Source organism: Esox lucius, chromosome 17, assembly GCF_011004845.1.
Source record: "Esox lucius isolate fEsoLuc1 chromosome 17, fEsoLuc1.pri, whole genome shotgun sequence".
Lineage (NCBI taxonomy): Eukaryota > Metazoa > Chordata > Actinopteri > Esociformes > Esocidae > Esox > Esox lucius.
Genome location: NC_047585.1, coordinates 9,910,833 through 9,923,871, shown reverse-complemented (window position 1 = coordinate 9,923,871; position 13,039 = coordinate 9,910,833). Strand labels below are relative to the sequence as shown.

The window sequence follows — 13,039 nt, the reverse complement described above, 5'->3', positions numbered from 1 at the left end:
GACGGGAGCCAGGACGTCCTTCACCGGAACCCAGCTCCGCTCCTCCGGGCCGTACCCCTCCCACTCCACGAGGTACTGGAGGCCCCCCGCCCGGCGCCTCGAGTCGACGATGGAGCGGACAGAGTACGCCGGGGCCCCCTCGATGTCCAGAGGGGGAGGGGGCACCTCCCGCACCTCACACCCCTGGAGGGGACCATCCACCACCGGCCTGAGGAGAGACACATGAAACGAGGGGTTAATACGGTAGTCGGGGGGAAGGCGTAACCGATATGTTACCTCGTTGACTCTCCTCAGGACTTTAAAAGGCCCCACAAACCGCGGGGCCAGCTTCCGGCAGGGCAGGCGGAGGGGCAGGTCCCTGGACGAGAGCCAGACCCGGTCGCCCGGCCGATACACCGGGGCCTCCCCGCGGTGGCGGTCTGCGGAGGTCTTTTGACGGCGGACAGCGAGCCGGAGGCGGGATTGCACTGCCTCCCATGTGCCCGCTGCCCGCCGGAACCAGTCGTCCACCGCAGGGGTACCGGTCTGGCTCGGCGTCCACGGCGCCAGGACCGGCTGGTAGCCCAGGACGCACTGGAAAGGCGTCACTCCCGTGGAGGAGTGGTGCAGAGAATTCAGTGCGTATTCCGCCCACGGCAGAAACTCTGCCCACTCCCCCGGCCGGTCCTGGCAGTAGGACCGGAGGAACCTACCCACTTCTTGATTGACCCGTTCCACCTGCCCGTTGGACTGGGGATGGTAGCCCGAGGTCAGGCTGACCGAGATCCCCAGGTGCTGCATAAATGCCTTCCACACCCTAGACGTGAATTGGGGACCCCGGTCAGACACGATGTCCTCGGGCACCCCATAGTGCCGGAAGACGTGTGTAAACAGGGCCTCCGCGGTCTGTAGGGCAGTAGGAAGGCCGGGCAGGGGCAAGAGGCGGCAGGACTTCGAGAACCGATCCACAACGACCAGGATGGTGGTATGGCCCTGGGAAGGGGGGAGATCAGTCAAAAAATCAACAGAAAGGTGGGACCATGGTCGTTGTGGAATGGGCAAGGGGTGCAACTTGCCCACCGGTAGGTGCCGGGGTGCCTTACTCTGGGCGCACACCGAGCAGGAAGAGACGTATACCCTCGCGTCCTTGGCTAAAGTGGGCCACCAGTACTTACCGGCCAGGGCGCGCACTGTTGGCCCGATGCCAGGATGACCGGAGGAGGGAGATGTATGCGCCCAGTAGATGAGGCGGTCGCGGACAGACGCCGGCACATACGTACGGCCCTCAGGGCATGTGGGCGGAGAGGGCTCGTCGCGCTGCGCTCGGGCGATGTCCGCGTCCAGTTCCCATACCACCGGTGCCACGATGCATGACTCCGGGAGCACGGGAGCATCATCCACAGGCCTCTCCTCCGTGTCATGCTGGCGGGACAGCGCGTCAGCCCCGACGTTCTTACTCCCCGGCCTGTAAGTGAGAGTAAACACAAACCGGGTGAAGAACATAGCCCACCTTGCCTGGCGAGGGGTCAGCCTCCTCGCTGCCCGCATGTACTCCAGGTTCCGGTGGTCAGTCCAGACGAGGAAAGGGTGTTTAGCCCCCTCTAACCAGTGCCTCCACGCCGACAGAGCTCGAACCACGGCCAGCAGCTCACGATCACCGATGTCGTAGTTCCGCTCCGCCGCACTGAGCTTCTGGGAGAAGAAGGCACAGGGACGGAGCGTGTTACGACACCCCGTCCGCTGGGAGAGGATGGCACCGAGCCCACAATCGGACGCGTCCACCTCCACGATGAACTGGAGCGACGGGTCGGGATGGGCCAGGACCGGAGCGGTGGTGAAACGGTGTTTCAGTTCCACAAACGCCCGCTCCGCGTCCACGGTCCACCTCAACCGGGTCGCCCCCCCCTTCAGAAGGGAGGTGATCGGAGCCGCGACCTGGCTAAAGCCCCGGATAAACCTCCTGTAGTAATTAGAGAAGCCTAAGAAACGTTGCACGTCCTTGACCGTGGTTGGGGTCGGCCAATTACGCACGGCGTCAATGTGAGGCTCCTCCATAGCCACACCTGTGCTGGAAAAGCGATATCCCAGGAAGGACACAGACGACTGGAAAAACAGACACTTCTCGGCTTTCACGTACAGGTCATGCTCCAGCAGTCGAGCCAGCACTCTGCGCACTAACGAGACATGTTTGGCGCGGGTAGCAGTGAATATCAAGATGTCATCAATATACACTACCACTCCTTCGCACAACAAGTCCCGGAATACGTCGTTGACGAAGGACTGGAAGACTGAAGGAGCATTCATCAACCCGTACGGCATCACTAAATACTCGTAATGGCCAGATGTGGTACTAAAAGCGGTTTTCCACTCGTCTCCTTCCCGGATACGCACCAGGTTATAGGCACTCCTGAGGTCTAATTTAGTGAAAAAGCGGGCCCCGTGCATCCTCTCCACCTCCGCAGAGATCAAAGGGAGAGGGTAGCGGAACGGAATGGTGATCTTGTTCAGCGCCCGGTAATCAATGCACGGGCGCAAACCACCGTCCTTCTTTTTCACAAAAAAGAAACTCGAGGAGACCTGTGACTTGGAGGGCCTAATGTATCCCTGTTCCAACGCTTCCGTAACGTAGGCGTTCATAGTCTCCGTTTCGGTGCGGGACAGTGGATACACGTGACCCTTCGGGAGTGCGGCTCCGTCAACGAGGTCTATCGCACAATCCCCCAGCCGGTGTGGTGGCAACACAGCAGCCTTGGCTTTGGAGAAAACCGTAGCCAAGTCCCTGTATTCGGGGGGAATGGGCACGGCTGGCGCACTGTCTGGACTCTCCACCGAGGTCGAGCCAACGGAAACACCCAAACACCTACCCTGGCACTTCCGCGACCACCCCGACAGACGTCGACTAGACCAGGAGATGACGGGGTCGTGTAGGGATAACCAGGGGAAACCTAAAACTATTGGGAAAGTGGGTGAGTCGATTATGTGAAAGGATATGGTTTCACTGTGTCGGTTGTCGGTAACCAGGAGGAGGGGAACAGTGCAACTCGTGACCAGACCTGACCCTAGTGGCCGGCTGTCTAGAGCTCTCACGGGCAGGGGGGTGTCGAGGGCCTGGAGGGGTATGCGTGACCGCAGGGCAAAAGACTTATCCATGAAATTTCCGGCTGCGCCTGAGTCTACCAGCGCCTTACACCGGGAGAGCCGCGGAAAGCCGGGGAACCTAACAGGGACAGTGCACATAGAGAGGGAAGAGGTTAGTGGTGAATGTGCATGTGCTACCTGGGGTGATGCGGAAGTGCCCTGCCTGTCACCTCTTGACTCGGGGAGGGAGGTGCGGTGCGGCGTGGTTGTACGGCCTTGTTTCCTCTTGGAGGCACTCCGCACCTCTCCTCCCCTACACCTGCCCGACAGCGCAGCCGTCCCCAGGTCCATGGGGACGGCGGCGTCTGGTTGGCAGGGTGGAACGGGCGGGCCTCTTCCGGGACGTCCTCGGGCAGCTAGCAGGTTGTCGAGACGGATGGACATGTCCGCCAGTTGGTCAAAGGAGAGGGACACGTCTCGACAAGCCAGCTCCCTCCGGACGTCCTCGCGAAGGCTACACCGGTAGTGGTCGATCTGAGCCCGCTCGTTCCACCCCGATCCCGCTGCCAGGGTCCGGAACTCCAGAGCGAACTCCTGCGCCGATCTCGTCTCCTGCCGTAAGTGGAACAGTCGTTCACCCGCCTCTCTCCCTTCGTGAGGATGGTCAAACACGACTCGGAAGCGGCGGGTGAACTCGGCGTAGCTGCCCTGGGTGGGCTGCTCGATGTTCCAAACGGCGGTGGCCCACTCCAGGGCTTTCCCAGACAGGCAGGAGACGAGTGAAGAGATCTTCTGGGCTTCGGTCGGCGCAGGATGCACCGCCTGGAGCGCGATGTCCAGTTGTAGCAGGAAACCCTGGCAGCGGTCCGCCGCCCCGTCGTAGGCCCTGGGCAGCGGAATGGGCATCGCTCCCATGCTGGGCGATGCGGCTTGGGGAGGTGGAGAGACGGCCGGTGCTGCGGGGTTCCACTGGCTCAGCTCTAGGCGCTGCACCGCTTTCAACACAGTGTCCATCGCGGCGCCTAGGCTGGCCAGCAAGGTTGAATGTACTTTTACCACCTCCGCAACACCGGCCTCGCCTGTGGCTCCTTGTTGCTCCATATCCTTGTTTGTTGTCTGGGTGTGTGATTCTGTCACGGCTTCGGGGTTTGGACAAGGAGGAGCAGGAGAAGGCGTGGTGGAAGGATCTTTTTAATGGTATCCTCACGAACCAATGCAAAATAAGTATAAACAGGTGACGAAGCGTCGTACAGCTCTTAGTAGGTAGAGACAATCACACACAAAGACAGGGGGAGCAGAGGGAACATATATACCGGGGGAAACAGCGATGATGAGGAACAGGTGCACTAAACGAGACACAGGTGAAATGTATGATGAGACGGTGGTGTCAGAAGGCCGGTGACGTCGACCGCTGGGGCCCGCCCACTGCAGGGGGAGGTGAACCAGCAGAGGTCGCAGTTGTCACAGAAACCCACTGAATAAACAAATCAAACTAAATTATAAGGAAGAGACATAATCCAATTCAAAAACCTCACACATATAAATAAAAAAATAATAATACATAGATATATAAACAAGTAACAAATAAAAGTAAGATTGCATCTTAGATGAAGTCAGACAAAATTGCCTCGTGCTGTGCATCTTCATTCAAGATAGAGGCAGGGTGGAGTTAGGAGGTTTTGCCGACAGGTGGAGGATCAAATGGAGTTACGAGGTTTAGTTACAAGCTCTTTTTAATAATTTTCATTGGTAAAATATTTGTAAAACCCACAGACAGATATGAAGGGTAACCAATAGCATTGATTTATGAAAAAAAAATACAAATACAAAATATGGAGATAAGAGGTTTCTGCCCAACAGTGACGATATGTGTAAACTTAAGACTGTTGGAAAAAACATTCCATGTGACTACCTCATAAAGCTGTTTGAGGGAATGCCAGGAGTGTATAAACAAATCTAAAATATAAAAGTATTTTGATTTGTTAAAATTGTTTTTAGAGACTACAGGATCCCGTATGTGTTATTCCATAGATTTGATGGCTTAACTATTAATCTACAATGTGGAAAATATAAAAAATATATAAATACCCTTGAATGACTATGTGTGCCTAAACTTTTGATTATTACGGTCTAAGTTTGCAAATATGTCTGAAAACCTGTTTTTGCTTGGTCATTATTGGGTTAGTGTTTAGATAAATAAGGAAGAAAATCAATTCAGTTCATTTTAGAATGAGGCTGTAACATAACAAAATGTGGAAAAGTTGAAGGGTTTTTATGCATTTGGTTAACAAGGATACAAAGTTTTTCTACCAAGTTCTGTTACTGCAACAAAAGAGTAGTTGACAATATCAAGTCCTATGGCAATGGTACATGTTGGAAAATGTAGAGTGGCAAGAGACAATTAACAGTCACTTTCTCAGCCATTGGAGCGCAGTAACCGTAATTTAGTGTAGTTCATGGATAATCTGTCTGACATACATCTTCTTCCTTGACCTATGGGCCACAACCCAATCCCCTATGTTTTTCCAAAAGGTGCAATGAAATGAGTCTTCTAAATGCCTTGAAACAGCTAGAGGCTATACGCTTCTCAACTCTGCAAGACATGTTTCATTCCACCCTACTCGCAAAACATTACAGCAGACAAACAGGATGTTGCTGAGCAAATCGAGCTGAATTGCCACTTACAGCTGAGTCAAAGGTAGCCAATGGAGTTTGGAGTCTGACCAATCAGTTGACTAATCGTTTTATGTCAAAGATGGAATGACAGTGGCATGTGAAGACATAGCTCTCTACACCATGCTCTTTAACACACCCATACAATCTCAACGATATGTTAATAATCAGAAAAATAAAGACAATTCCTGTAAAAGAAAGGGACATCATTTATCTTGATCAGCTGACCTAAACAGTAATAACAGCACAATTCTCACATACCGTAATATGCTATTGTATATATGATTCATGTCCTTATCCTCTTTTGTCTACCATTGTCTTGCGTGTAAAAGACATGAAGAAGCTATCCATCCTATTTAGATCAGTAGACTCTACCACAATCCACCAGCTGCTGCAGGTGATCCTAGCCTAGCACTTAGAGACCAGTTTCTCCATCACTGCAGTTCAGCACTGGACAGCTCCACTCACTAGCTAGTCCCAAATCTTAAACTCCAGATCCACACCATAGAAACACAAAACAAACCCTTTAAACCTTCCAACAATTTGCAGGTTCTATGCTCAGATTGCTGTATAAAAATGTTCAATGTTCAGTAGGAAAGTTGTCCTTAAATGACCTAAATCCGTACGTCATCTTTCTCCAGGGAGGAAATGAGAGCGAGGTAGAAAGTCTTACCAGTCTAATGTGATATTCCCACCTGCTGGGATACCCATCCAATATTGTGCTTGTTGAGGTAGCGTTTCAGTGCCGTGGTAACATCTCCTGATTTCTCCCATAAGCAGAGACTGCAGTCTCTCCCCTCACATCTCCTCACTGCAGCACAGCAGTACTCTCCCTCTCTCTCTCCCTTTCTCTCTCGATTCCTACTCTCTCTTTCTCTCTCTCTTGTACCCAACATCTCCCCCCTTCCCTCAATCATACACCCCCTTTTCTCAATTCCCTCCTCCCTCACTCTCAGCACACACATGCTCCAATTGTCTCTCTCTTTCTCTCTTGGTCTCTTTCTGTTTCTCTCTCTCCTCATTTGTGATGCTGCTCACACTCCGCTGAATGCAGTATGCTACGCATTGGTCTAGCACCGGGGGGCATCAGTAAAGGATCAATATGCAAACCCCCTGCTCACTGTTTGTACATTGTAAGGTTGTGGAATGGCTGGCAGGAGAGGGATGGAAGAGGATGACAGAGATGTAAGGAGAGATAGATAAGGGATGTGGAAGGGATTGAGGGAGATAGGGGTGAGGTTGGAGGAAGAAAGAGACATCAGAGAGGTAAAGGAGTTGGATATTACTGGATGCAATGCTCTTTTTAAACTCTTCACACAGGAACGGGTGCAGTCGTGCAGACCTATAATACTTAAAAAGCTGAGGTGTATTTATTCCTCCAAAGGAAACATTTATATGGGACCAATTCAGGGTAGGTCCTGCAGTCTGACAAATTTGGGAAAAATATCTGAAATTGTCCAACAGAAATTGTGTTTAATGATATCTCTTAAATGTTAACTTGACAGATATGTAAATACACCCCCTGTTGAAGAAGAATGTACAATGATTTCAGAAGCTTGTCATTCTGTACAAATTGTCGAGATACATCATTTTGTTACGTCATTAAAAATTGCTGTAATAATGGATAGCATTTAAATAATGCTATTATAACGTAACAGACACTAAAATGAAATATTGCTTGAGAGTAGGGGTTCGTCAGATTAAAACTAAGGGTGCCTATGAGATTATATTTGTATTGGGATACCAAAATAGTTTCATTACATGTCAGGGGTCATTACGTAACTACTACAACAAATAAAAACATCATACTCCTACTAAGGTATTAATCCAGCACAAAACCTTGTCTCAAATGGCCGAAAACAAAATAAATTGTAAACATGTCACCTCTAATTTTAATTTAAGACGTCAATTTCGGAATGACGATACCGTTCGACAAAAAGCACTTCTGAAAACATGTTTAATTAATGGTTACTCTAAGAACCTTTTGAAGGTGTTTTTTTTTTTTGGGGGGGGGGTGAGATATTTTCAGGACTATAAGGAAATTTAGTTCACCCCAATGACAAAATGGCATGTGCGTAACCTGCAAGCAGTCTGGACAATGACCGGAGTCCATGCTTTTTTAGTTTTGATTTCCTAGATGCCATTTTGTGATTATCCCTTTACCACACTGGTGAACCCCTGCATGTTTAGGCACATAAGGTAGTGAGTGCATAGTCTATCCACTCATCTTATGCCGCAAAAGTAAACCTTTCAAAACTTAGTGTATCCTTTCATTTGTACACCACAACATTACATTTAATTGAAATATACATTTTTGTCTTCTAACTAGCTGCCATGTTCCTGTCTTCCCAACCCCTCTGGGATGCTCTATCAGCATTTCGGTGAGATCTTCTCGGCGGAAGAATCCTATTCCTGCTCATCTCCAGCACTCTCCCAGACTCCTCCTGAGGGAATACCTCAGTGCCAACCATGTGTGGAAGAGAACAGTTGGTGGGAGCCAGTCCACCCAGCAGGGGGGTCTGTCTCCGTTATGTTTCAACCTGCAGTGACTCTCTCAGCCAGAGGGGGGCAGTAGTTAACTCTCACAGCTTGATGCATGGTCAGGTTATGCCCTTGGTGGGATGAAGTGAGTAGTTATATCGGTGCTGCGATCCGATTCCCTAAACCATCCCTAATGCCCCCATCATGGAATCAAAAGCATTCCGTTTATGTGACCATTAGATGGAGTTCCCTCAACAGCAATCTATTCCTTTTAAGTCTATGTGCTGCTTGTGCTCACTTCAGAAGGGAATAGTCCCACAGCCCTGACGTTTTGGCCCAAGTGGCCTATAGTAACACATCTAGTATCTTCTAGCAATGGAAACATTTTACACAGATTTTCAAACACCTCATTACAAATGGTTTTAATTAAAGCCCTTCATAATTGCATTTACATAGAAGATCCTGCCATACATTATCAAGTCATGTATTCCATAAAACATGAATGAAAGTATTTCCTCCAAACTCATTCTGTGTAACCACAGTAAATAGCATGCTTGTGCTTTTATTGACTTGACAAATGAACCACCTTGCAATGTTCATAATGTACAGAACGTCCTGTCATGTCAAGTGAAAGCAATATTGTTGTTAGCTGAAATTGACTGCCTTCTCCATGGTGACCCATCTCTCCTTCTCCCTGGGTATGAATTACCTCAGACAATAACATAACCCAGATCCAGCTGCCTGCTGTACCTGGCCTCTATGCTGGATTGGACAAATGTATAGATGTACTTCATTCATTTATCTTAATCCACTGATCGAAACATGTCAGTGGATGTACATTTACTGCTGCATTATGACAGCAAGCATAGTTTATGTTAACTATATTAAGATTTCTGGACAGTCCTTATCAACTGTCAAAAGTATTTCAAGCAACTATCCAGTAACTGTCAGGCTACCCCAACCTTAATTCTGGTTGAACTATATACCAAAATGGGTTTGTAGTATTTGAGGAGGGACAACAAGTAAAGAAGTGGGTCTTAGCTCCAGTTTACAACTTTAATTTGGACACTCCCAACAGTCTAGTTCATGGAGAAAATAATAGTTTCAATATCGATTATTATAATGGAAAGAAAAAACTCATTTTCTTGATAACAGCAGGAGATAATCAAATTAATGCCCTTAATTAGAATACTCCCAACATATTGTCCACTTGGGATATTTTTATCTAACAACATGTTTCATCTCAATTACCATGTACCAGCACTGCAGGCGATGAATTCTTCACAATCCATTTCAACACTTATTTTCGTTATGTTTCTGTGCATATTGAGCAACATCTTGCTGAACATCTGCAGCCCACAGGCTACAGTACACGTCAAATGAAGTAGAAATGAAAAATAGTTCACAGGGTTAGGATTTTTAGATGTCACTTGTGTAAAGTGTAGTTGATTGACAATGATCCTGTTTTCAAACAGACCGATGGATCTATAGAAACAATCTTGGTGGATAGCCTGTGCAAAACATAAATCTAACCTGGATCAATTGAATGGACAGTGTTCATCAGAACAGGTTCAATCATGACTCATGGCTGATGATTTTACAGCACACATGGGTCAGGCATGATCAAATAGAGTATGCTCTTTGGAATGTGATGATTGAAACAGCTGCTTGTTAAAGCGGAAAATATTGAAGAATGCAGTATTTCAGAGATAATTAGAAAAAGATTATGCAAAATAATGTGACCTGAGTCAGGAAGTGATATAATTTTTTGTAAGGGAAGCCCACCATGAAAATAAAAGTATCACCCCTTAATTCTACCTCTTTTTCGATGTTTCAGAACATGTAACATATGGTAACTCTGTTACGAGCATTTGAAAAGGAAAGTAGTACAATTTTAACATGTTATATGATTAATAAGTTATTTTCTTTCTCAAGTGATCACAAATTGCTAGCATGTTCTTCACAACAGGAGGTGTAAAGGCCATCTTTAGCTAAATATGTCCATCCTGTTATCATGTAACCTGTTACAATTTGCATTGTAACAGGGTGGACATTTTGTCACAGGATGGACATGAAGACATGTTGAGAATTGAGTCAAGTTAATTACTACTATACATTTTTGTTAGAATTTATCATTAGATATTTTAAATAGAGTGGATATAAAAAGTCCACACACCCCTTTGAAAATTCCAGGTTTTTGTGATGTAAAAAAATTAGACAAAGATAAATCACGTCAGAACTTTTTCCACTTTTAATGTAACCTATTATGTGAACAATTCAATGGAAAAACAAACTGAAATCTTCAAGGGGGAAAAATGATAAATAACATCCTTACAATAACCTGGTTGCATAAGTGTGCACACCCTCTTATAACTGGGGCTGTGGCTGTGTTCATAATTAACCAATCACATTCAAACTAATGTTAAATAGAAGTAATTACCTGCCATCATTTAAAGTGACTTTGATTAATCACAAATAAAGTTCAGCTGTTCTAGTAGGATTTTCCTGGAATTGTCTTAGTTGAATCTCAGAGCAAAAGCCATGGTCCGCAGAGAGCTTCCAAAGCATCAGAGGGATCTCACTGTTGAAGGATATCAGTCAGGAGAAGGGTAGAAAATAATTTCCAAAGCATTAGATATACCATGGAACACAGTGAATCATCAAGTGGTGAAAATATGGCACAACAGAGATACTACCAAGAACTGGACGTCATTCCAAAATGGATGAAAAGATGAGAAGAAAACTGGTCAGAGAGGCTGCCTATAGCAACATTAAAGGGACTGCAGGAATTTCTGGCAAGTCCTGGCTGTGTGCTACATGTCACAACAATCTCCTGTATTCTTCATATGAATGGGCTATGGGGTAGGGTGGCATGACAGAAGCCTTTTCTTACAAAGAAAAACATCCAAGCCCGGCTGAAGTTTGCAAAAACAAACATCAAGTCCCCCAAAAGCATGTGGGAAAATGTGTTATGTTCTGATGAAACCAATGTTGAACATCTTGGCCATAATTCCAAAAGGTATGTTTGGCGCAAAAACAACACTGCACATCACCCAAAGAACACCACACCCAAGGTGAAACCTGGTGGTGGCAGCATCATGCTTTGGGACTGTTTTTCTTCAGCTGGAACTAGGGCCCAAGTCAGGGTGGAGGGAATTATGAACAGTTCCAAATACCAGGCGATTTTGGCACAAAACCTTCAGGTGTCTGTTAGAAAGCTGAAGATGAAGTTCACCTTTCAGCACAACAACGACCCAAAGCACACATCCAAATCCACAAAAGCATGGCTTCACCAGAAGAAGATTTACGTTTTGGAACGGCCCAGCCAGAGCCCAGACCTGAATCCAATTGAACATATGTGGGTTGATCTGAATGTGGCTGTGCACAGGAGATTTGGGGCGCTTTTACAAAGAAGAGTGGGCAAATATTGCCACGTCAAGATGTGCCATGCTAATAGACTCCTACCCAAAAAGCGTGCTGTAATAAAATAAAAAGGTGCTTCAAAAAAGTATTGGTTTAAGGGTGTGCACACTTATGCAACCAGAGTTTTTTGTTTTCCCCCTCAAAGATTACAGTTTGTTTTTCAATTGAATTGTTCACGTTATAGGTCACATGAAAGGTGGAAAAAGTTCTGACATGATTCATCTTTGTCTCATTCTTTTACATCACAAAAACCTGGCATTTTTACAGGGTTGTGTAGACTTTTTATATCCACTATAGTTGTTAAAACAAAATGCATGTACTTTACGGAGAGTTTCAGTATTAAGGGCGGCAGAAAGGCAATGGAGAAAGGCAATGCCGGAAAGAAGGCAGGGATATCTTGAAAGTGAGTGAGGACAATTGAGAAAAGGCAGAGAGGAAGGGAAAAAGAAAACTAAATCAGAGTGCAGCAATAGAGAGAGAGGCGAGGCAAAAGGAAAAAGTGTAGAGCCAAGGAAAAAATCCAGGGCCAATGCCAGTGTCAGGGCATCTTTTCAGGGCATGACTACACCTCCTCCTAGTCCAGAAGATATTCTGCAGTCATGGCCCCTCAAGGTTAGAAGTTCAGTTCTACCAGGAAAATCTTTCCTAAAATTCCCAGTAAGCCCATGGTTTGTTACATAGAAACGAAACAAATACTGTTACATTTCCCAGCCCTGATTTACGGAGCCCCGGAGGTGACTTGGAGGGAATAAACATTTGTGAAGCTTTACTAATGTGCATGCCCCCCATGCCCAACTAACTGCAGTTCAGTGTGCCTAACGGAACAGATCGCACTCTCGCTAATATTATCTAGGTGACTTTCAAATGTAATCACTTGAGCTACCAGACCAGAACATAGCGTGAAAGCAGTTTTTTTCCTTAGTTTTAGCTATTCTATATTTACCTTCCAAGTGTGAAAATTTCCCTGACACAAGTCACGATTCCAATGACTACAAGTCCAAGTCAAGTCTTAAGTCCTTTGAACAGATCGCAAGTCAAGTCACAAGACCTGTTGTCACATTCATTTTGCAGCAAAACAGGAGACATTGATTCACAATCGCTTATGTTTTCTAACGGGACAGATAGATATCCCTGAAGTTTAATTGACCTGGTGATCTGCCGACACTGTCTTGCATGCTAGGCCCCCTAGATATCTGCAGACACTGTCATGTATGTTAGGCCCCCTACATATCTGCAGATACTGTTATGTATGCTAGGCCCCCTAGATATCTGCAGACACTGTCATGTATGTTAGGCCCCCTACATATCTGCAGACACTGTCATTTATGTTAGGCCCCCCAGATAGCGTCAGACAGGATCCTACATGTGGGCCCCCTTAGATATTTGAAGACAGGGTCAGGAATGC

At 46.9% G+C, this 13,039-nt stretch overlaps 1 protein-coding gene across 4 annotated transcripts in view; it reads right to left on the bottom strand.

Annotated features, from left to right (window-relative positions):
• Positions 1-13,039, bottom strand: part of LOC105027256 (synaptotagmin-2) — a 78,014-nt gene that overhangs the window by 32,591 nt on the left and 32,384 nt on the right. For 2 of the 4 annotated variants that reach the window (XM_020055722.3, XM_010899266.4), the window contains exon 1: positions 6,404-6,562. The exons of the other annotated variants lie outside the window; for them this stretch is intronic. The gene's annotated coding sequence lies outside the window, so the exon portion shown is untranslated. Of the gene's footprint in view, positions 1-6,403; positions 6,563-13,039 lie in introns of those variants that run through there. 4 annotated transcript variants of the gene reach the window in all.